Source organism: Schistocerca piceifrons, chromosome 1 (assembly GCF_021461385.2).
Source record: "Schistocerca piceifrons isolate TAMUIC-IGC-003096 chromosome 1, iqSchPice1.1, whole genome shotgun sequence".
Taxonomy (NCBI): Eukaryota; Metazoa; Arthropoda; class Insecta; order Orthoptera; family Acrididae; genus Schistocerca; species Schistocerca piceifrons.
Genome location: NC_060138.1, coordinates 466618474 through 466639837, shown reverse-complemented (window position 1 = coordinate 466639837; position 21364 = coordinate 466618474). Strand labels below are relative to the sequence as shown.

The window sequence follows — 21364 nt, the reverse complement described above, 5'->3', positions numbered from 1 at the left end:
CTCGTAAATTTGTTATTCCTGCACTACCCTGCGGAACCCTTAGATATTATAGTTACAGGTCGAAAATGCAACTTACATCCTCTTCACTATCAGAGCTTGCTAGATTGTCTCTTTATGCGCGGGCGTAAGGGGCGGGGAGGGGGGGGGGGGGCGGGGGGGGGGGGGGGGTTTGAGGAAGCAGTTGTAAGATGAAGAGAGTCTCCTATTCGTCTACATTTAGCAACGAATTTCTCCTTAATATGAAGAATGCCGAATTTGAGACAACGAAGACAGAGAATCAGTAACCACCAGCGTCGATTCTATCAGGAATCGAACTCCGATGTGTTAAAACGTGTTCACACGTCTCGTAGTTTACATATGAGTTAACGTGTTATATTTTTGTCGTTAAGCATGTAGTAAAACCTTCATGGTGAAAGACGCAAAATGGTTCAAATGGCTCTGAGCACTATGGGACTTAACAGCTGAGGTCATCATTCCCAGCCGGCCGGAGTGGCTGTGCGGTTCTAGGCGCTACAGTCTGGAACCGGGCGACCACTACGGTCGCAGGTTCGAATCCTGCCTCGGGCATGGATGTGTGTGATGTCCTTAGGTTAGTTAGGTTTAATTAGTTCTAAGTTCTAGGCGACCGATGACCTCAGAAGTTAAGTCGCATAGTGCTCAGAGCCATTTTTTCATCATTCCCCTAGAACTTAGAACTACTTAAACCTAAGGAAATCACACACATCCATGCCTGTGGCAGGATTCGAACCTGCGACCGTAGCATCCACGCGCTTCCGACCGAAGCGCCTGAAGCCACTCGACCACCATGGCCGGCAAAGACGCAAAATACTAATTATCTTTTGTTTCGGGTTTTTCATTCACAGATTAATGCAAAAGTCAAAAACCAAAATTAATAAATCGAAAAAGTGATAAACGATTTTCCTTTTATTATTTTGTGGGGGCTTAGGTGATAAAAACTTAGAAAATATTTGAACCTATATAGAAAGTTCGTTGAAATCAGCAGAGAGTGTGCTCTCACTTTCAAATAATGTATGAATATAGGTTGGGTAATTCGCCCGCCATGAGCTACGCTGCCTGAAGTCACATGCGCATTTTCTACCTTCAAATCTGAACTTCTTTTGGTCTCGTAAGATCATACCTTTAACGAATGGCTTGTGCGAGCATTTTACGTTTGTAAATTCGGTCAGTAATTGTACAAATTACAGAAAATATAATTTTGGTCTCCTCTGGAAGCCGTTACATAGGCAACCGGCAACTGGGAATAAGTTATCGTTAGCGTTTACTCTCAATTACTTATAAAGCAATGTCCTGACTGATTCACTGACTCATCACAGCCCAGCCCTAATCGCTAAGGACAGTAACTAGAAATTTGGTGAATGGGTTGATCTGCACTAAAGGCATAGTTTAGGGAGCTATTTTTCGAAATTCCACTGCTAACGGTGTGAAATACCTAGAGGGTAAAAGATTTTTTGAAAATCTTGAAGCTAGAATTACGAAAACTGGTACTAGGTTAAAAAAAGAAAAAAGGAACGTGTTTCACCACTTTTGGAAATTCAGTCCCTGGGGAGGTGAAAGTTTTTCTTTTAATAAATCGTTATTAATGGATTACCAAAGCATTTTTAAAGCTCCGTCTACGAAAATTGGTATTTTACTTCTCAGTTAGAAATAAAAAAAGTGATGCACTGTTTTTGGAGTTCCAGTTCCTATTCAGTCCCTAAGGGGAGTGAAATAGGGGATGAAAAGTTTTATGAAAATATTTCATTATGAAAGCAGAATCGCTTTTTGATCAGAAGTGCATTCGAAAAAGACCATGCTTCTACGGACTTAATCACCGTGAAAAGTTTAGGAGGTACTGCAGTTTGTTAACTATATTACAGAAAGCTATTTAACAGTCACCGCGACGACGGCTTTGACAAAATTGCGTAGAAAAAGCTACAGATCTGTAAGACATTAGATATTTAGTAGTCGTAACACATGTTTATAAAATTATTTTTGTTGCAATTTCCCCCGCCGGGACCAGCCGCACAGTCCATGACTGCAGCGCCCCAGACTGCTCGGCTAATCCTGCCCGGCGAAGGGTGTAAGTTGGCTGTTCAGGTTTTTATGTTGGTAACTCCACATAGCGCTTTGTATGAAAATCACTGACTGTGGTGTGTGCAGTCTATGGCTAGTTTGCATTGCAGGAATATTTGCTACTGTAGTGGTGGGCAGCTGGATGTGAGCAGCGCGTAGCGTTGCGCAGTTGGTGAGCCGCCAGCAGTGGTGGATGTGGGGATAGAGATGGCGGAGTTTTGAGAGCGGACGATCTGGACGTGTGTCCGTCAGAAAAACGAAATTTGTAAGAATGGGTGTCATGAACTGATATATATATATATATATATATGATGACTTTTGAATATTATGAAGGTAAATACATTGTTTGTTCTCTATCAAAATCATTCATTTACTAACTATGCCTACAGTAGTTAGTGTTTTCAGTAGGTAGAATCTTTTATTTAGCTGGCAGTATTGGCGCTAGCTGTATTGCAGTAGTTCGAGTAACGAAGACTTTTGTGAGGTAAGTGATTCATGAAAGTTATTGGTTTTTGTTAGTCACGGCCATTCTTTTGCAGGGATTTTTGAAAGTCAGATTGCGTTGCGCTAAAAATATTGTGTGTCAGTTTAGTGACGATCAGAATAAGTTCAAAAATGTGTGTGAGATCTTACGGGACTTAACTGTTAAGGTCATCAGTCCCTAAGCTTACACACTACTTAACCTAAATTATCCTAAGAACAAACACACACACCGATGGCCGAGGGAGGACTCGAACCTCCGCCGGGACCAGCCGCACAGTCCATGACTGCAGTGCCTTAGACCGCTCGGGATCAGAATAAGTAAAGAGAGAAGTGTCTGAGCAAGTTCAGTTTTGTTATTCTGTTTGAAAATTAAATAACGTAAGAGGTTTATCAGCACAGTAATTCATAATTTTTTCTAAGGGGAGGTTTCAAGGGTTATTGTAAATGTTCCATTTCCCATTCGCGCAAAGTTCCCACACTGTCTTACACACATACACACGACACCACAAATCGACAGTGGACTATCTTGATCACAGGGCACGCAATTTGTTCGGCCGACTTGCGCCGTGGAGTCACAGTAGCACGTACTGGAAGTCACCTTTGCGTGCTAATGAAGGCTTTCTCCGCCGGCCGGTAGTGACTCCAGCAACCCTCTTTAATAACAACTCGAGAGTCGACCCCGTTGCCACCGCGTACCGGCCCCGGCGCGCCGCCGATCGTAATTCCAGCGCGAACACGCCCACCAGCTCGCGCGTGACGTAACCGCGAGCCAGCAGACAATTTCCTGGTCACCCGTCGACCCACAGCCGCGCCGCGCCGACAACTCGCCAACAGCGCCCTGTTCGGGTCCCGTCGGCCGCCAATAAAGCACGCCCCGAGAGAGCTTCGGAGCTGCCGCGTACGCTCGGGGTCAACAGCGCGCACACACACACACACACACACACACACACACACACGGCAGGGAGCACCCAATTTAAATGCTCTAAACCTGATTTACACGCCACCTTAATAGGCCATTAATATACAGGCGGACTTCTTTTCTGGGCTAAAGGCAAATAGCTTCTAGTATATGGTTCTTAGCCGGCGGACGCGCCGTGGCCCCGTTCGCGCCCCAAAATCGTGCTCTTTCCTCGTCGCTGGCGCAGCGCTGAGTTACGGCGGACGAGTTAATAAATTCGTCTCCGCAACGGGAAAGCCGCAGGACCACCCCTCCTCCATTTCCTCGTGCTCGTCCAACCCGGAGCTAATTTCATTTGCATTTACTCGTTGTCAATAACGCAGTCCTTATTAGGCCGTAATTTACGCGGCCGGGTTCTATTACGGGCGCGGCGCCGTGGACACAGCGTGCCCCTGCCTTAGCCCGCTTTGCTCCGGCGTGGCCGGTTCGCCGGCAGCGCTGAAATCCTTAAATCAGGCAGCCAGTTTTTCCGCCCGCTACCAGCCGCCTAATCGAACACGGGCGGCGAGGCGAGGCGAGTTTATAGAGGCGGTCGCGCGATAAATCGACGCGTCGCAGACTCGACGAGCTGCGCTTCACACTCGCCTCGGCGTTTTAGCGTAAACGCAGTGACTCGAGACGGTGCAAGATTGACGGCGTGCAACATCACCGCCAATACATCATTCATTTACGGAGCAAGTAACCGTTAATATCTTACTGCTGAATTACATAGAACTTCTATTAATACGCTGTGATTTATAGCTGCTCCGTACTAGCAGGTAGAAGACAAGTAATTGCAGAACCAAAGTACAGGAAATATGCAGGCAGACGAGTTAGTCTGTTATTGACGGAACGTACAGCACGCGGTAGTAACTACACAGTGGATCATACAGCGCTTGCAGCAGTAAGTAAATTCGTTTTGACAGTTAAATGTTCTAAGTCTGAATACCACAGGTTTCGATATCCCGTCAAGCATACAAGCTATGATTTTCACATTGTACAATGAACGCTAGGAACAAAGCGGAAGGCATCCACTGTCGGGCGTACGGAATGGCAGATGGGTGCGTGTTCTGGATCTGTTCACGTGCGGGATGCAGATTTGGGACAAGTGAGATAGAAAAAAAATTGCTAGAGGCGAAAAGAAATCGAGAGAAGGGAGGACGAATTCGGGGCGGGTACAAGAAGAAGAAGATAAAGAAGGGATGTGACTGAAGCGTAGTAAAATGAGAAAGGAGTGAAATATTACGAAAATAAACCACGAGGAGACTAGGGTTAACTGCGTTCCGCATTAATTCCGTAAAATCCACCTTTCCCTGGACGTTGATATGTTAACTGATAGTAATTAATTAAAATATCGTTAAAAATTCAATGACGACTTTCTTTTCAGTTTCTGTTCTGACAGATTTGTATCGATTTTTAGTTTTTGTGTATTTTTAGATATTCTATCTCCATGTAAATCCGGATTAATCAGTATTTTATAAGCATGGTTTGTATGCAGACGGAATTGGCAATTTGTGAGGAACCCAGAAGAGTGCTTTGATGTACTTGATCTTCCTAAAACTGCCCTGCCGGTAAGGCGCTGCAGTCATGGACTGTACGGCTGGTCCCGGCGGAGGTTCGAGTCCTCCCTCGGGCATGGGTGTGTGTGTTTGCCCTTAGGATAATTTAGATTAAGTAGTGTGTAAGCTTAGGGACTGAAGACCTTAGTAGTTGAGTCCCATAAGATTTCATACACATTTGAACATTTTTTGAACTGCCCTTCCGGGTCATTTTACAAATTAAAATTACAGTGATAAGACGAGGTAGGACAGTACTGGAGAGCTTTTCAATGAGTTAGGGCGTCCAGACGACGTAAGAACATCAAAACGGTTCAAATGGCTCTGAGCACTATGGGACTTAACTTCTGAGGTCATCAGTCCCCTATAACTTAGAACTACGTAAATCTAACTAACCTAAGGACATCACACACATCCATGCCCGAGGCACGATTCGAACCTGCGACCGTAGCGGTCGCGCGTTTCCAGACTGAAACGCCTAGAACCGCTCGACCACTCTGGCCGGCCGTAAGAACATCCCTGACAGTTAACAGCACTGTCGTCAGGTTTCAGCTGCGAGGCGCGAACTGGTGTAGGCCAAACAATAGCCGTTTATAAAGGCGCGACAAGATTGAGGCGTTGTCGTAGAGACATTTACAAAATCGCCTTACTTTATTGGTTGCGAAGTTCCCGCACCCACTGTACCTGTCAGGTATTTTCCTTCGCCTACTCGAATATAGGAGAGAGACGGGAGCTACAGGTGGCGGTTTGGTTTGTGATAAGTAGCATGGTACGAAGACTGACGACGCCTATACTGAAGTGGAGGAATTTGTTTTTATTCTGTGTTGAAGGAAAATCAAAACAAACAATCAGTACCTTTCGTTTCTGCTTGTTAATGAAATCATTCAAATCACCTCCTATGAAACCGTCGACCAGCAGTCCCAAGCAAATTGGCTACAAACTGAGGAATGCGTATCCATGGCCGCGTGGGATTAGCCGAGCGGTCTCAGGCGCTGCATTCATGGACTGTGCGGCTGGTCCCGACGGAGGTTCGTGTCCTCCCTCGGGCATGGGTGTGTGTGTTTGTCCTTAGGATAATTTAGGTCAAGTAGTGTGTAAGCTTAGGGACTGATGACGTTAGCAGTTAAGTCCCATAAGATTTCACACACATTTGAACATATGTATTTCTTTCTTTCTTTTTTTTCATATCCACGCGAGTTGTTCACCTGAGAGTCTGCTAAATGTTGGCTCGACCTAAAGTGGACTGCTAGTAGCTCCTTTCACGAGACGGCATCTTCACAGTCCCCCTTGCCCAGCTGAGCTATTGCTCCGTCTCTAATGGCCCAGATGCTGACGGGCCGTTGGTGTGGTGAGCTTCCTGGTAGCTCTCTGGACCCGGCTGCGTCACACGCCAGCAGGTAGGCACGCACAGACAGCCCCGTTGCCCGCGCTGCCGGCAGCTGAGCCGCTCCCCGCTGCTTTCTGCGCCCAATTAGCGCAGCAAATTAATTACTCTGTCTGCAAGACCGGTATGCGGCCTGATATCACCTTTGCCGTGCTCCAAAGATATCAATCGACTAGCGCAACTTCGTGCACAGCCTGCGATATAGTCATCGGCACTCTTGCCTCGGCTTCTGTTGTAACAAGAGTTGAAACTATTGAATCCTCATTCTCAACATAGTAGTGACGGAGAAAAGGAATTTAAATAATTAGGAGTCACTAGTTTTGCAAAGGAAACAAAAGAAAAATTCGGAGTAGATGTTACAATCCACGGAGAAGAAATAAAAACTTTGAGGTTCGCCGATGACATTGTAATTCTGTCAGAGACAGCAAAGGACTTGGAAGAGCAGTTGAACGGAATGGACAGTGTCTTGAAAGGAGGATATCAGATGAACATCAACAAAAGCAAAGCGAGGATAGTGGAATGTAGTCGAATTAAGTCGGGTGATGCTCAGGGAATTAGATTAGGAAATAAGACACTTGAAGTAGTAAATGAGTTTTGCTATTTGCGGAGCAAAATAACTGATGATGGTCGAAGTAGAGAGGATATAAAATGTAGACTGGCAATGACAAGGAAAGCGTTTCTGAAGAAGAGAGATTTGTTAACATCGAGTATAGATTTAAGTGTCATGAAGTCGTTTCTGAAAGTATTTGTAAGGAGTGTAGCCATGTATGGAAGTGAAACATGGACGATGAATAGTTTGGACAAGAAGAGAATAGAAGCTTTCGAAATGTGGTGCTACAGAAGAATGCTGAAAAATAGATGGGTAGATCACATAACTAATGAGGAGGTATTGAATAGAATTGGGGAGAAGAGGAGTTTGTGGCACAACTTGACAAGAAGAAGGGACCGGTTTGTAGGACATGTTCTGAGGCATCAAGGGATCACAAATTTAGCATTGGAGGGCAGCGTGGAGGGTAAAAATCGTTGAGGGAGACCAAGAGGTGAATAGAATACACTAAGCAGATTGAGAAGGATATAGGTTGCAGTAAGTACTGGGAGATGAAGAAGCTTGCACAGGATAGAGTAGCATGGAGAGCTGCATCAAACCAGTCTCAGGACTGAAGACCACAACAACAACAACAACAACAACAACAACGGTTTCGCAAGCGTGCTAAAATTTCAGTTTCAGTTCACTGTATCATGTGAGCTGGAGAACCGTAACTAATGCATTTTCTGATCTATCGTAAAGAAACTGCTCATGTAACGTGAACGAGCAAATGGATACCTGCACTCGTACTAGCCCCACTTTTCCGCGAAAACACATTAAGAAACAGTAAAGTGCATTCTGATGTGAAAATAGTTGTTCCATAAATTCGCTTTATAGATGGAGTCCCACGGAAAGCTCAGTAATTATTGTAAGGTATAACAGGAACGGGCACACAGATGGGATTATCAGTAAAGACTAAAACTGTTTGTTTGTTTCGATAGCATTGGCTACTGTGGACTTCAGCCGTAAATCTTCAGATGCTCTGCGGTGTTATACACAAAAACACCTACACTTGTTTCGCCAGTTTGCAGATGCACAGCAAACTTAGACGTTAACGGTATACGTGACAAACGATACGACTGATGAACATTTAGAAGAAATTGTAACCCTGTGGTGGTGTACAACAGGATTCCGCCAGAAATCCATTATATGGCTCTCATCGTCTACATCTCAATCGGATGTGCAAACAAATCGCATCTTGGCAAGAAGAGAACAAGACTAAAAAACGCAAAACTTGAGAAATCACAACCCAAATAATAAACTCTGTAAAAACTTATGTTGAAATATTACGAGCTTCTTTTAAATTTCTAGTAAATATCGTTGGCTATAAATGCCATTATACGAGAGGCGTCCAACAAGTAATGCAACCCTTTCTGTCTCGGCCAATCTCGTTGGAGAAAAATGAGGAATTTTTTTGTGAAACATCGTGGAATATTTCCGCTTCAGCTCCTATAATCTCATCAAGTTCCGATAGGTGTTGGCGCTACACGTAGCCTTCAAAATAGCGTTTGTAACGGAGATGCGTTCCAAGCAGAGAACTGTCACTGAGCTTTTTTCGGCGGAAAACCAGAGCTTCGCAGATATTCATAGCTTACAGAGTGTCTACTACGGAGACTTGGCAGTGAATAAAAGCGAGGTAAGTCGTTGGGCAAGGTGTCTATCGTCAACGCAATAAGGTCACACAAGCCTGTCAGATCCCCCGCGTGTCTGACCTGGTACCTTCCGATTTCGATCTGTTTGGCTCAATGAAGGATGCACTCCGCGCGAAGCAAGTAATCGGAGACGGAGTACACACGCGGAATGTTTCAAGGTTAGGGAAGGAAATCGGCCGTGCACTTTCAAAGGAACTACACCTTTCACAGGAAGGTTACTGAGACAGCAAGACGTTGGCTTCTACGTCGACCAGTCCTGTATGGTAGCGTAAGACCGTCGCATTATCTCGAAAAAAAAGGGTCTTTGAAGCCAAAAGTGTGGGGAATTATATGGTGTATTGGAATCCTGAATATAAGCAACGGGTTTTCAGAAAAAAAGTAAAGTATTAATTATTGAACGCCCCTCGTATTTTGTTTTAGAGCACACAAAAAAGTTCCATTCAGTTGCGTTTCTTTTTTACTTTATTTACAGTCAATATTTACAGTTTTCGATGCCTTCATCAGTCTGCGGTACAGCAAAAAGATTTATTTGTGGATGTAACTGATTTCGATAAATGCTCATGAGAGCCTGAGAAGGAAGCCATAAAAGGCTTCGAAATCGACTGCAAATAAAGTGAGTGATATAAAAATACCATGTGTGCTCCACAGCAAAAATGTGAGCAACGAGACTCAAATATCTGTTGAGAGCGCAGTTAGGTAACTGCAGTTGAGCTTACGATACTACCGGAGAAAGCCGAAATTCAGTCCTTAAAGGCAAAAGCGAAACACACTTTTCTTCAGAAAGTCTCTATTTTACTTCGTCATTTTGTTGCTGCGAATAGCACGAATAACTCCTGTCACAAGACTGTCAAGCTCTATTCAAGGAGTGGATGGGTCAGTAAATAAATGAAACTTTAAGAGAGGATGCAATAAAACTGATACACTACAGTACGAGAGATTCCGAACTGTTTATCTGGTCTCTACACTCGAAAGCAGACTCTTTGAAACGCTGACACGAGGAGAGTCACTAAGCAATAACAACAAAAGCGTACGCCTGCGCTGGATCTGAACCCAGCTGCGAAACAGGAATTTACTGTAGTATTCGCTTATAATGAGAAGTACTATTAGAGCTAGAATATCCTCGCAGTATCAGGCTAGGAGAATGTACAATCTAAGAGGAGGGAGATTAGCGTTTGAAGTCCCGTCGACATCGAGGTCATCGGAGACAGAGCACACACGCGGAATGTTTCAAGGTTAGGGAAGGAAATCGGCCGTGCACTTTCAAAGGAACTATACCGGCATTTTCCTGGAGCTACTGAGGGAAAATCACGGAAAACGGCCGTCCTCCCGAATGCGAGTCCAACGTACAATCTAATTTGTAATGAGAAGCAACTGGTATTTTTACATATAAGAAGTAATGCGGGAGATAAATGTCAAGTAGAACAACGGCTTGAAACTTTCCGACTGATTAAAAAAGTGTCTTGGACTGGGACTGGAATTCGTGTGGTGGCCTTTCGTAAGTAATCCTGTTACTTACTAAGACACCCAGACACGATAAACGACCCGTATCTCAGCATCCATCTACCCACTGTCCCTCCACTACCGAACAAAAGTTCCCAAAAGTACTCTTGAGTATTTTGCTAACAAGCACTCCTGGGAGAAACAGTACTGCGGATAACTTCTTACCTGAACCTATGGTGTGTGTTCAGTATTTCCTCTCTCAGAGCTGCTAAGGAGAGCAATACTGGAAGCTACAGCAAAGGTTCATTCATTGTCTTATTAGACCCTTTCTGTAGGTTAATGTCGGCACGTAATTTTTAATACGACTAGCGGTCACGTATTGTTAAGGTCCATATTCATCTTTTTTACTTGCAATGACTTCACTATGCAAAGCATTAGTCGTTGGACATAACAGCATCTGAGACAACTCTATCTTTGTGATCTTGTAGTTGCCCATCGAGTGGCTTGTACCACTGGTTGCCGAAATTATTGTTCGTCTTCCTCGATTTCTATTAATATACCAGGACAAGGTGAATATTTCTCGGCCTTACAGTGAAGCACCAGGTGTTTCAGATAGAATTTCTACTTAAATCTCGTCGTAGTTCTCGTTTAAGTCTATTAACTGTCTGACACAGGCAAAAACCCCAGGAGTATCCTGAATTGTTCCCGCTGCTGCTACTATCCGGGCAATCAGATCCTCTTCTGATGCAACAGGAGTTGCGTAAACAGGATTGCGCATCTAGCCCCACACAAAAATGTCCAGAGGGGACATATCTGGCGATCGAGCAGGCCATGGTACAGGACCACCTCTGCCAATCCACGTTTCTGGGAACCGTCGGTCCAGGAATCGACGCACACGACGACCGAAATATGCCGGCGCCCCGTCATGTTGGAACCACGTGCGTTGTCTTGTAGGGAGCTGGACGCCTTCCAGCAATTCTGGCAATGCTCTGGCGAGAAAATTGTAATAGTGCCTGCCATTTAATGGCCTAGGTAGCAAATACGGCCCAATTAAACAGTCCCCAACAACACCGACCCACACATTAACGAAGAACTGCACTGATTGAAGGATCCCGCTCCACATGCTGCAAGACAGCTTCGTCAAATTGCAGCGTTCTTACCGTGCGACGGCGTCCCTGTCCAGGTAATCTGCTAAATGACCCGGTCTCACGCAGACGTTGGTACGCAGCAGCAAAGGTCGTATGATGCGGGATATGGCGATTAGGATACTGTTGTTGATAAACCCGCTATGCAGCTCGTCCGTTGTGGTGCGCTACGTAGTACGTACCAACCGTATCAGTGTACTCACTCCATGTGTATCGCTTCATTAGTAAGGGACAGTGCACTACTACACTGGTGGACAGCAGTTGCCTGCAACTGAAGATCGTAATACAGACTCTAACAACTGACGAGGGTAATACGGCCTCCAACGGTTTAAATAATCCTCGTAGGAAAAAATGATATTAGGGAAAAATATTTGTTTTGATGTCCCCTACAACCTCCCAGCGTTTGTCGGTTTAAATACTTTTCACCATATATATGCTTATCGAACAGCCCTCGCAAGGTCATTTGGAAGAGATTCATACAACACGGGTACTTTAAATTGCGACCCTATTTGCGAAACTATTTACACAAGCCGAGTTGACACCTTGTTCAAGTTACTGCGGAACTCATACAAACGCAACAAAATCAAAATTTAATTAATAACAGTTCACCTCTGTGGTAGGACGAGGCCCCTTCACCTCCGGCCTCGTAAGATACCGGCACGTTATTCCCCATCCTACAGGAGCCACGTTCCCGGAGCGGCACGCCGAGCTCAGCACAGCACAGCACGGCACTGCCAAGCCGAGCTCTCCCGCGGCGCCCCGGGATAACGAAGTGGGCTGACACCGGCGCGGCTGGCGGCTGCCGGAATCCGGCTGCGGTCCGCAGCCAGCCAGCCGCCGGCTCTCGGATGAGCTGTCACACAGATAAACATCGCGGCCGCGGCCGCGGTGGGCAATCGCGGCCAAATGAATGCTAATGAATTCACGTATTACGGCCCCAAACGACGTGTTTAATCTACGTTAAGAGCCACGCAACCGTGTGTACACACTCGGCTCCCGCTCACTTCGCGGTAAGTAATTGTTTTTTCGGGCCTCCTCGTCTTTCCGCGATATCTGTGACTGGTCAGAGCTGCCGCGACATCGTTCGCCGGACAGCTAGGTATGCAAATTAAGCGCCACTCCTCAATAATTTCTTTCATCGGGGGCGTACGCTGGAAGTCCGCAACACGCTTCTGCGTAAGCTGGCCGTGGCAGATACTTCCTGGTTCAGCAAATCAAAACAAACATTACAGGGATTTATTTTGCATGATCGTGTTGAATGGGGTATGTCTTCGCCTTCTTACGACCAGACAGAACGTAATGGCGGGATCTGCGATTAATTCTACAATTCCAATAATCCCAACACAGAACGACTTGATTTTTCACCACACGGAACAGTTATCAGAAGTAAAACCTACATTAATTAAGACTGAATCATCTCCGAAACTGACCCTACCGACTGGCTTTCCAGACCAGGGAATATATGGATATTTAGTGTGACATTTACTAATATCAGCCTGATGGTAGACACGTCGATTGAAAAGATGCAAGAAAAGATGGAAGTGAATGGTTGAATACTGAAATGCTTGGAAAAGTCTGCAGGTAGCCTTTGCTAGCAGTGCATGTCCAGCGACTGCTCCTGCTGTGACGACGTCGATTACCTGTTGTTCTACCAAGACACACAACAGTACATTTCATCTAAGGCGTCATGCTGGAAATACACAACAAAGCTGGAACTGTGGATTTACGTGGTACCACTCCATTTTCATATGGCAACGGCCTTGCCGCAGTGCATACATCGGTTCCCGTCAGATCACCGAAGTTAAGCGCTGTCGGGCGAGGCCGGCACTTGGATGGGTGACCATCCGAGCCTCCATGCGCTGTTGCCATTTTTCCGGGTGCACTCAGCCTCGTGATACCAACTGAGGAGCTACTCGACCGAATAGTAGCGGCTCCGGTCAAAGAAAACCATCGTAACGACCGGGAGAGCGGTGTGCTGACCACACGCCCCTCCTATCCGCATCCTCCACTGAGGATGACACGGCGGTCGGATGGTACCGATGGGCCACTTGTGGCCTGAAGACGGAGTGCACACTCCATTTTCATGAGAATTTAACAAGTACTAAACCATGTTAGTGGAGCTCAATTTCTGCATCAGGAATATGACAGCATATTTTTTTCGACTTAGAGCAACGATTGAATTTGTGGATAAGTGTTGTCTGTTTCTGAAAACTTTCACTAGCTCACTAAACTACAAATTTCTGGAAACTGCACTTTGCTGGTATTGCTGTACTAACGTCTTGACACCTGGAAACGTCGAACTCTCCGATCATTAATCTGTATATATCGTTTATTATTGTCTGCATAGTCTCCCAACTGAACATCACAACACTAATAATCTTGTTGGGTTGGGTTGGGTTGTTTTGGGGAAGGTGACCAGACAGCGAGGTCATCGGTCTCAATAATCTTGTTCCGTTTGCTATTTCTGCTCTATTTGGTTTCTAACGCTCGCGTTCAAGTTTCTATTCCGTGAACAATGTGTCAAAGAGTTGCACAGCACTGGCATTGCAACATGAATATTTTAGCTCACAATATTTTGTTTTGTGTCACTGCTGTTTTCATAGACAGCGAACTTGAGTACCACCCTCGATGTTTACAAGCGGTGTTCGAACAACCTTGAGTTTACACAGAGGGCTAGCGACTCTGTTCTTAGGTGCGAGAATTGTAATGTAGTTTGGTTTCAGTTGTCTCTACGTTAAACGAGAATTTCTGCCACTCCACGCCGCAGTGCCTTAGACAGAGGTTAGTGTTTGTCCACTAAGCCGAGTGGGGCCGTAAATCGAAATCAACCTTCAGCTATACATCCTCCTCTAATTGGGGGGATAATATGACTTACTTTTCTTAGAAAGGCGAATCGCAACTGTTAGACTCAATGCGATAAATACGCTGATTTCGAAGATAGTTTTTTCAGTGCCTAGGAGAAAGAACGGTTTCCAATTTCTAACAAGTTGATTTCAGCGCCGCTCAGCAAGAGAAGAAACACAAATCGGTCATTTACCATTCAACTAGGAAATGACACTTTTTCGTGTAACGATCTTAGCGTCCCCGCTCGTACTTGACAAAATTAATGAGAACTGTCAATTAGACTGGCACCTAGCTACTCATACTCATCTCCTCATGTAAAGACTATGAACGGTTTCACCCTACAACCTATTGGTCATTTCTGCTAATAGTGGAATCATACAACAGATTTTTGAGCTCTGTATTTGAGATTCACCGGTGAAATAAGCTGAACAGGTTCATCTGCGAGCTGCGCGGTTTGAGAAGAGCGCAGATGACCGACGCTACAGGGCAGAATTTTCTGGTTCTAGAGCAGCGAGTCAGAAATATTCAAATAGCATCTTCGAAGGTGCAGGGAACAGGTTCTCTTCTGGCGCTGTCTCCTGAACGGTCCAAATCATTAAAATAATTGATCGCAATCTCAGTCGAAAAGCCATCGAGCAAACTACCTGAAGGGACTGCTCAGCGTTGCGATGATGTAAACCTCGAAACATCCATTCTGCATAACGTAGAATGAACGACACTTTCGCTGCTCTGCTTCTATACGGCGACTATACGTTCCAAACGTCAAAGATGAATAAATGTGAATCGTTTTGTACGAGCAACTGCCAGCATTACAAATATAGAGTATAATGCTGTAAATACGGATCATAACCATATATCCTTAGAGCAACTTACAGTTACTTACGGCACTGAATACTCAGTAAATTTGAAATTCACGACATAATACCGGATCGGGGCATTAATAGGTTTAAAGAAGAAGAGACGAACTGTACGAAGTTAGTTATCGCTAAATTGTGCATATTACTGGAAACGTTAATCTATACAGATATCCCAAAAACTAACAGTCAATAAATAAAGTCAGAACGACCCCAGAAGTTATACAAAACATTTTGACCACCTGCTTAACAGCTTGTTTCTCCCTCTTTGGAACGAAATTAATCATTGATTCTGCGTATCAGAGATGCAACAGTTTGTTAGTGTGTTTGTGGATGTATATGGCATCAGCTGTCTACCCACAGGTCATGCAATTCGCGTAAATAACGGGCGGCTGTTTTGTGTACGCGGTGATGGCGCCCAATAGCGACCCAGACGGATTCCATAGGATTTACATCAGGCGCATTTGGTCGCCGAGACATCAACGTGAGTTCACTATAATGTTCCTCAAACCACTGTAGCACGGTTCTGTCTCCGACACACGGACAATTATACTGCTGAAAGATGACATACTGTTGGGGAAGACATCAAGCAGGAAGGGATGTAGGTAGTTCGTAGCTGGCAGCGTGCCTTCGATTACCACCACAGGTCCCACGCAAGCGCAGAATGTCTCCCACAGCGTAACACTGCTCTCACCAGACAACGTCCGTGGCGTGCAGCACGTTTCGAGCCGCCGTCCACCTCGATGACGGCATTTGTGGAAACCACCACATTGCAGCAAAAATGTGATTCACCCGAAGACTGACAGTTTCTATTGACCGGCGATGGAATCCCGCTGATCCCGTGACCACTGCAATCGTAACTGACGATGTCGTTGGGTCAACATGTGAACACGTTCGGTTGGCCGGCTGCGGAACTCTATGTTCAACAATGTACGATGGTCGTGTGCTCCGAAACACTTGTGCGTGCACCAGCATTGCGCCCTTTCAGCAGAGATGCCACAGATCACCGTCTATCCTACTTTACATAGCACACAAGCGTGCGAATTCCACATTCTGTAAAGAATGGTGGACGTCCAGTCATTTAGCGCCTAGGAGTGGTTTCACTGTCCTATGTCTTTACGCAATGCTCACGACAGTAACAAGTGAACATTGGACCAGCTTCGCTGTTTTTGAGGTACTCGTTCACAGGCTCTGCGTAATAATAATCCGCTCTTTGTAAAAGTCGCTTATCTCAATGAATTTCCCTATTGGCAGCACATATCTTTGCTAGGATGATTCCCCGTCCGTGTCTGCTCCGCTTACATTCTTTTGTTGCCTTGTCACGTGCCTGCAATGCCATTAGGCGGCATCCAACATCGCGGTGGGCATTGGTCATAATGTTTTACCTTATCAGAGTATTAATTCGGAAATTTCCTTAACTTCCCAAGAGAATCGCAGATAGCCACGCCAAATGTCACAGGATTCGGCTGAAGGTCATAAGGGAAGATGCGGAAGTAGGCAAGAAATAACATTTGGCCGGTGTGGCCGAGCGGTTCTAGGCACTTCAGTCTGGAACCGCGCGACCGCTACAGTCGCAGTTTAGAAACCTGCCTCGGGCATGGATGTGTGTGATGTCCTTAGGTTAGTTAGGTTTAGATAGTTCTAGGTTCTAGGGATCTGCTGACCTCAGATGTTAAGTCCCATAGTGCTCAGAGCCATTTGAACCAAGAAATAACATATCAATCCGAAAAGGACAGAAGCCATAAATAATTCACTACCTCTCATTCTCAAAATTATACACGCGTTCAGTCATGAAAGAGAGGTGCGGAGATAGTAGCACATAGTGTTAATTGTAAACTTTTCTTCTTCTACTCCTCCTGCTTCTCCATTTTCCTTCGGTGCCATCTTCTTGGAGGACATTAACATCTTCATGGAAAATTATAATCGGATTTCAGAGGGTACGATCAAGACAGCAACATCTTCAGATGCCTGAACACTGTTTGAAATTCCAAGTTCATAAGTAGAAAATTACTGGTCTGCCCGTGGGTGACATCAGTTTGTCTGCTCTTTCTGATATACAAAGAGAATAACTCAGGTCTCTATTTGAATAGAAAGCTGTAGAAATTCCTTGGTGCTATGAGCTGAAAAATCGTCTGTGAGAATAAGGAGCTACGAACGGTAAATCTTTTCCTCTTTACTAATATGTCTTTCTACGGAGAACACTTTATGGTTAAATAATATAGCTGTTTTGGACCTTCTGTAGTGAAAGAATGCAGCGTCTACAGGTTGAGGAGGAGGAGGAGGAAAGGAAGAGCTGAGATCTTATCACAGCAAGCGGAAAACGCACTTAGGGGATATATTGATAAATACATTGACGAGTTGCAGTGCATTAATTTACTTGTCATCCCCTCTCTGAATGGTAAGTTCAAGTGAAAAATGAGACTACAACGGCACGACATTACCATACTGTCTCTTAGTCGCGCCAAATGCGTTTCTCAAATTCGGTCGTAACCGTGCCCACCAGATAAATGTTCCATATTTAGAGAACGGAGATAACGCAGGGCGGCTGGAACATCCTCTGTTTGACAACTCGGCCGGGCCAGCGTGTTTAGCGACAATCTAACGGCTTAATTAGGCGTGGTGATACAGCGGCGAGGCCTTTTTCTTCGTGTCGCTGCTTTAAGCAGGCCGGTCAGATAAGGCCAGGCCGCCACGGCGCGGAGAACTGCTTCAAGTTCTGGAGTGTCAGGGAGTAGGCTTTATCTAGATTGATTACTTGTTAGATTGCTGCGACAATGGGCTGTCGTGTGCCAAAGCGTGGCTCTTATTTTCACCTCTCACTCGGGGCCCCGTTTTTTACGACGACGCTCGGCGCTGCGGCCGGTTCTCGAGCGACCAGCGGTGGCTGCCTAATGGAATACTCGGGACCAGCGATTCTGCGCTTGTCAACCGCCCTCAATGCGGCATGCGATGCGCCGCTGCCGTCGCCCGTCTCCGACTTGTTTTGTTTTGTCTTATTTCCCACTCGCGGACCCACGGTGTGGGAGGAGAAACCAAAGTCATTTAGTCCGGTGACTTTCACACCAAATGCAGTGCGCTCTGATTTTGTTGTTGTGACATTACTGACCAGCCATACGGACTTATTTTAGTAGCACTAGCCGGATTCACAGAAGCCTTATTGCCGCGGGACAGTTTTACAAGCTGCAAACACTTACTGGAAGACGATATTGCTGGGCTGGTTACGAATAGCTACACAAGGAACCTCATAGCTTTGGGGTCAAAATTATACAGGTGTTTGAGAAACCTATAACACAAACAATTATTGGTCACTGGTCATGTTTAGAGCAACAAGAAGTACTGAACGAGTTATGTGGATGAGGAACGTGTTAGCAAATTGCCTCTAATAGAGTAACAACTTCTACGCCGACACTGCTGGCAGAAGTTTGCAAAACAGTGAAATGATAGGGTCCACACTGCAGCATGTCACGGTTTGCAGTTCATGCCCGGTTATCGAGCATTACGCTTTCAAATGTTTGCTTAGATTCAAATAATGTCTGGTACGGAATATGCTTGACGAATGTACAGCGGAAAGTTCCCTAACATGTGTCAGCTGAATCCGGAGACAAGCATCGCCTTGGATGGAAACTTCATGGTAAGCTAGTTCGTTTAATCCGCAGGGTATTGCCCGTACACTAAATACGCTAACTGGTTACAGATCTGATGACCACTCTGTTACATATTAATTCTATGAAAGGCTCAGCTGTTCTGCATTCCTGAAAGAGTTTCAGTTTATGGATGCTCGATCACTCACAGCGAGCTTGTTCATAAATGCCTTAAGCTTGGATCCTCCGATGCTGCAATCGAACGCAGTATAATTTGGATATAACAAAGCTGAGAAGAAAGTAAACAGATTCTGCCGTGTAAACACGTATTTCTTTATTAGAAATACGTGTTTACAGGGCAGAATCTGTGGAGATGGGCCGGCCGAAGTGGCCGTGCGGTTAAAGGCGCTGCAGTCTGGAACCGCAAGACTGCTACGGTCGCAGGTTCGAATCCTGCCTCGGGCATGGATGTTTGTGATGTCCTTAGGTTAGTTAGGTTTAACTAGTTCTAAGTTCTAGGGGACTAATGACCTCAGAAGTTGAGTCCCATAGTGCTCAGAGCCATTTGAACCATTTTTTGTGGAGATGGTGTTGGATACTGGAGATGTGTCTTCAGTAACAACTCTTTTTTCCTTGTACCGAGGGGCTAGTACATGAAAGGCATCCTTTTACTCAATAGGAAAGTAGTGAATCGCTGATTTCTTATTCGAACTTACTTAGTTTACGGTTCTCTTCTATTTGTACAGCTTGTAAGTTAAAGTTCGTGATTTTCTCAGCGGATAATGTAATGATGCCTGTTGAAATATAAGTTCTTGTTAAAGACAATTCGACGTTTTGATACTGGTAGTGACAAATATGAATAAAAAAGGTACACAGCAACAGAATTAGTATAAAATAAACGATATTCTTCTAAAAAGTGTAGACCGTCGTGAAGAGATGAATCTGGACGATATATACAGGATGTCCCAGGAGAGCTGGCCGCGGTGGCCGTGCGGTTCTAGGCGCTGCAGTCCGGAACCGCGGGACTGCTACGGTCGCAGGTTCGAATCCCACCTTGGGCATGGATGTGTGTGGTGTCCTTAGGTTAGTTAGGTTTAAGTATTTCTAAGTTCTAGGGGACTGATGACCTAAGATGTTAAGTCCCATAGTGCTCAGAGCCATTTGAACCATTTTTTGAACCCAGGAGGAATGGTCAATGTTCAAGGATACGACAGAAATTAAAGAATCTGGTAAACATAGGATTTAAATCGCATACCTTAAGAGCTAGGAGCATTTCTTCATCTCAGACACTGTGACACACATCTGTTCTACTCAACAAGTGATCATAGCTCTTAAGGCAAACATTTTAGAGCCCATGTTTAGTTGACATTTTTGCTTCGAACCATCGTTCCTGTCATATCCCTGAACATTGAACATCGCTCCTTGACATTCTTTGTACTGCCATGTTGTTGTTGCGGTGTTCAGTCCTGAGACTGTACTGCCATAGGCTTCCTCTTTCGCACAGCTGATGTACGTTCCTTAATACATTTACATTTATTCGCAAGTTTTCGACACTCTCCCCCCAACGGAAAGGTTCTTTCGCAGCGATCTTGATTCCTATCGTGGCATAATACCAGCTATTTGCACTGGAACAGTCAAGATGCGATTACCTGTATCTGGGAAAAAACTTTGAAGAAGAGCCGGAGTACATAGAATCCGATCTGCATCAAGGGCCCAACTGCATCATCTTCCGGTCTATTTGCGACTCCTCGCAATCGATTCTGAAAAACACAGGCAGTCACCGTGTCATTCTTCATTAACGGTCATAAAACCTGTTGTGGCGGCAATGTCGAAACACGTAATTAGCTTCATAGCGTCGAACACGGGAGCCAGAAGTGGAAAGCACTATCACGCACCCTCTTCAACATTCATGCGCACATTTCGCCTCAACTTTTGAATCGCTCGCCAGGATCTCGCTACCCACTTGCAGCCCCATCGCCCAGGAGGTTATGCGCTGCTGTTTGAATATGCATGATGCCACCGCATTTAAATCCGAGTCCAGATTCCGGCGCCCGATAACCTAATTGATAATTTTCGTGCTATTATTGCATTAGTAACACGTGATTACGTTCAGATATATACGGAGGCATTAATACACCTTCATCAATAACGAGGGTTCACGCCGCCATCCATCACGTTCGGTGGCGCGCTCCGCAGACAACCCTCCCGAGCCTCCGCCCGCTTCCAGATGCAGCTACTGCTAACGCGCCAACATTGCCCCCGATCGCTCCTCGCAGCGATTCCGCTGAATAATTCAAGACCGACGATTTCGGTTACAGAGCGGCCGGCCACGCGCTTTCCATAACCGATGCCGCCGCATTTGCGTGCAAGGAAAAAATTGTGCGTCGGCGACAGCAGAGGCTGCGTCGCACGGACCTGCCAAGGAAGCGGCCGTTTAAGGCGCGCATCGCGGTTCCTGATGTCATAACAAATCACAGTCGCGGTCCAATTTGCAACAATAAAAACGCTAACGAAAATTCTTAATGACTTTGCGGATGTGTTTGTAATACAGACAGCTGATCATGCATTTCGATAACTTCAGCGGCCTAGGGCAAAAAATTGGTCTCCTTCAAGACAGACCGTCAAAGAACTCCGGGCGTCTCTTCCAAAAGCTACTTTCACAGACTCCAATCAACCGTTTAATGGTCGATCGGAGCAGATGTAAGGCCATCTACGAGAGACAGTCAACAAGCATTAGATGATGAGAGCTGTTTTTCTAAACCCGTAGTAGCGAAATATTTATACAATATCAGTGGATGAAATGTAACGATGCAGGACTATACTTATAAT

The 21364-nt window shown here is 45.4% G+C and overlaps 1 protein-coding gene and 1 pseudogene across 1 annotated transcript in view; one reads left to right on the top strand and one right to left on the bottom strand.

The window, feature by feature from the left end:
- Nucleotides 1-21364, bottom strand: part of LOC124739179 (GATA-binding factor C-like) — a gene marked incomplete at its 3' end in the record, with an annotated part of 411169 nt that overhangs the window by 256088 nt on the left and 133717 nt on the right. The gene's annotated exons all lie outside the window — the stretch shown is intronic.
- Nucleotides 13007-13124, top strand: LOC124724984 (annotated as a pseudogene).